Source organism: Lactuca serriola, chromosome 4, assembly GCF_051521515.1.
Source record: "Lactuca serriola cultivar US96UC23 chromosome 4, Lser_US96UC23_V15, whole genome shotgun sequence".
NCBI lineage: Eukaryota > Viridiplantae > Streptophyta > Magnoliopsida > Asterales > Asteraceae > Lactuca > Lactuca serriola.
In genome coordinates, this window is record NC_136411.1 from 261,565,877 (window position 1) to 261,570,561 (window position 4,685).

Here is a 4,685-nt window from a genome sequence, read left to right on the forward strand (position 1 = left end):
CGGGAGCTGAACAAGGTAACGGTGAAGAACCATTACCCACTTCCGAGGATTGATGATCTCTTCGACCAGCTACATGGGACATCTTGGTTTTCCAAGATATATTTACGTTCATGCTACCATTAGATGAGTGTCAGAGACGAGGATGTACAGAAGACTGCGTTCCGGACTCTCTCTGGCCACTACGAGTTCGTGGTGATGCCCTTCGGGCTCACCAATGCCCCTGCCGTGTTCATGGATCTGATGAACCACATATGCAGACCGATGTTGGATCGGCTTGTGATAGTTTTCATTACTGACATCTTGGTCTATTCTAAGACGTAGGAGAAACAAGAGGAGTACTTGCGAGAGGTGTTGGATACCCGGAGGAGGTAAAAGCTTGTACGCCAAGTTCTCCAAGTGCGAGTTTAGGTTGAGCGAGGTGCAGTTTCTGGGCACCTTGTCAACCAGAATGATATTTTGGTTGACCCGGCCAAGGTGGAGGTTGTGATAAGATATGACGTTCTGAAGTCTCCATCTGAGATTCGAACTTTCCTGGCATTGGCAGGCTATTACTGGAGATTCATTCAGGATTTCTCCAAGATAGCGGTACCCTTGACCCGGCTGACGAAGAAAGTCGTTGTGTTTCGCTGGGGGCCTGAGCAGTAGGCAACATTTGATACTTTGAGGCAGAGACTATGCGAGGTGCCGATCCTAGCCTTACCAGAGGGCGCGGAGGATTTAGTAGTATACTACGAGGCGTCCATTTCAGGGTTGGGGGCAGTACTGATGCAGAGAGGGCATGTTATCGCCTACGCCTCGAGGCGTCTGAAGCCTCATGAGGCGAACTACCTGACGCATGACTTGGAGTTAGGGGCGTTCGTCTTCACCCTCAAGATTTGGCGGCATTACCTCTATAGGGTCCGTTGAACCATTTACACGGATCACAAGAGCTGAAGGTATCTCATGGATCAGCCGAATCTAAACATGAGGCAGCGTCAGTGTCTAGATGTGGTGAAGGATTACAACTGTGAGATCCTCAACCACCCGGGGAAGGCCAATGTGGTGGCCGATGCTCTTAGCTGCAAGGCGGCCCGGATCAGAGATATTTTCCTACGGATGATAGTAGTCACTCCGCTTCTGGAGCAGATCTGAGAGGCTCAGTAGGAGGCTATGAAGGAGGAACATTGGAAGAGCAAGCATATTGTGGGTTAGGTTTCCTCCTTCGACTATGATAGCTGAGGGTTTTTGACACTACACCGCAGAGTGTGGGTTCCATATCAAGGAGGTGTACACCAGGTTCTGATGGAGGAGGCCCACAAATCCCGATTTTCGATTCATCTCGGGGCGACGAAGATGTACAGAGATCTTCATCCTGATTACTGGTGGCCCTGCATGAAGCGTGATGTAGCCTAGTACGTCGAGAGATGTCTGACCTACAGGAAGGTCAAGGCCGAGCACCAGAGGCCTCATGGCAAGATGCAACCGTGGGATATCCCTATGTGGAAATGGGAGGATATTACCATGGATTTCATCATAAAGCTTCCCAGGACCGCACGAGGGGTGGATTCGATTTGGATCATCATGGATCGGTTGACCAAGAGTGCTCATTTCATACAGATCCAGGAGGATGTGACAACCCGTAAATTTATGCCTTGTAAAGCCCATCCATTCAACTCAACTGAGTTTCAGACTCGTTTATGCTATCATTTAGCCTTCTTCAGAGTCTGTTTAAAGGTTCAAAGCTCAGTACAATCAAGCATTGAGTATAAGATTGGGCTGCGTACACTTTTAGCACTGAAAACAAGCCTTACACTCCAACATGAGGAGTGTATGGCCTTACACTTGAGTGTGCGGCCACACACCCCTCTCCTGGCAGCATACTCTCGAGTATATAGGTGGGACTTAGCTTTCCTTTACCTCTTTTCACCCTCTCAAGCCAAGAACTCGATTTCTCTTTCAACTATCATCTGATTTTCATCCTAGATCTTCAAGATTGTAAGTGTTCTTCCCTATATTTTTTGTTAATACTTTTAACCTAGTAACACCCTTTGATTTCATCCATTGGAAATCATAGTTTGGCTAGATCTTCAAATCTCACGAAGAACACCAAGAACACACACTTCTTCTTGGTGATTTTGAGCCTTCTTGAGCCTCCAGATCATAAGTACTCTTTCCCTATGCTTAGATCTTGTTAAGAATACTAGATTAACACCTTAAAAATACCCAGAACTCATGAACACAAGGTGTGTGCAGCCTCACACCCATGTGTGGCTGTACACCCCTCAAAACACCCCTAAAGGGCCTTCAAAATGCATTTCTAGCTTCAACACTTTGGTGAGCAATTGCCCCAACAAGCCTTCCTACCTTTGGAATACACTTTTGTGCACTCATTACGATGAGTGTGTGGCCGCACACTCTTTGGCGGCACACCCATGGCCGCACACTCCTCAAAGTGGGCGTACACTCCCCTTAATGAATCACATGTGATTCCAACCCTTGGTCAAAGTGATTCCTAGTCCCTTAAGGTGTTTCCTTGCATTTGGTTGCTTCTAAACCCTATATTTATGCCAATATATGCCATTATATGTCATTTAGGACTCGTTGTCTCTCAGGACTTCATTCGTGGAACTTCTCATCATTACGCACATATTCATTTGAATCACCCACATAAGGTGAGTTCATACCCCTGTAATCAATCTTTTAAACTATTTTAAATGCTTTTAAGGGGGGAATACAAGTTAAACACAATGATAATTGTGTAAATGTTTCTTATAAACATCTTTCAAAAGATTGCTTATGTCTTTTATATGTGATCAAAACATTTCAAAAACTCTTTTAACGTTATGTTACTTTATAGTTTAACAAAACTCCGTTTTTAAAGTACAAGCATAACTTAGTAGAAAAATGAGTCTTTTCAGTAACGGTTCAAGTAAAACACTAGTAAACTATAAGGGGTATAGTTTAGAGGTCCAGTTCATACTAGATACTACAGCATACTATAAAGAGAAATAGGGAGGTAGTAACAATACACGATAACAAAGAGAATATACTAAGATACTATAATAGAACGAACATACTAAGATACAATAGCATGAGAACACTTTAAGATATAAGTATACCAATAAATCACTAACTCATTGCTCTAAACAAAAGGTGATAGTTAAATTGGGTATACATGATCGTATAACTTTAATGTGAGCCTTCTTCACGACTCAACAACTGGTTTGCTGAAGTCGCGTTTGGTTCCCATAATCTCTTGCAAGGAGAGCGTATAGTATGGGGACTATTCATCACATTATGAACTTAATACAACAAACATGTTTTAAGGTAATCAGTACGCCAAGATGTCAATTCAAAAGACAACTGTGTACTTATATTTTCCCATTACTTTCATTTTGTGACAGTGCCACTTGAAAGTTAATGCAAACTATTTTCGAGTCAAGATAGTTATAAACTAGGGAAAACTTACATTTCACAAATGACTAACAAAATAGTTGAGTCTAGTACATTCAGTAGAATGGGGGCCTATAATGCTAACTTTTTGATTCCTTAGTGTATGAATTCAGGGATATATATTAATCGGGTCCGACATGTAGTAGGATGTGTGCTTTCCGCTTCATTTCCTATTCCTTGTTTGGTTGTGGGCTTAGAGCAGATTCACCCAGCATACTATCTATCATATCTTAGCTATATATACGTTCCGTATACACCAAGTAATCATAAGGGGTACCAGGTATGGGCCAGGTCATAGGATACTAATTCAATGCATAGTTTTCTAGTACAAAACATACTTTTCAAATAGAACTTTTGATATACAAAACTAGAAATGTGACAACCCGAAACTTCTATCTTGTTTAACTATTCAATTAATTAGTGTTAAACCCGTTTCCGTTAACTTTTAACACCGTTTAAGGGTTCGCTTAAGTGTTCTAAGCTTGAGTACAACCAAGGGTGAGATTAGGGATGAGCTATCAAGTCATATAGTAGCAAAAATCGAGCCATACACACTCTTAGGAGGAGTGTGCGGCCATACACATGGGTGTGCAGCCGCACACCCACCCCCATGACCGTACACCCACACACACACACACACATACATATATATATATATATATATATATATATATATATATATATGAGGAGACCCCTTCCTTCATTCTTTTCTTCTTTTGGCTGCACACTACTTTCTCTCTCTAGAATCTTCATCTAAGGACCCTCCAAAGGCTTCAAAAACGTGAGGACTCCATCATCTAGCTTGTTATACTTGTAAGACCTCTTGATCTAAGCCTTAATTCATCAAGTTTCATCATGTTCTTCATCCCTTGAAGGTGTACGGCCACACACCTTCATAACAGTGGTCGTACACACCTTAAAGGCCCTCCAAAGTGAGAATTCGGCCCCTATCTTCTAGTTGGACATGACCCTAGCCTTGATGAAGAGTGTACAACCGCACACTCTTTTGTACAGCCACACACTCCTTTGTATGGCCGCACACCCCTCTGTACGGCCGCACACACACCTTAGGATCGTAAACCCACTTTGATGATCACTTTAGGCCTCAAAATCGCCTTACAACTAAGCATGGGACCTAGAACACTTCTTGGATGCTAGTTAAAGCCTTAGAAACACATCAAAAGAACCCCTCTTCATGAGTGTACAGTCGTACACTCATGGGCCGCACACCCATGGCCGTACACACCCTCAAG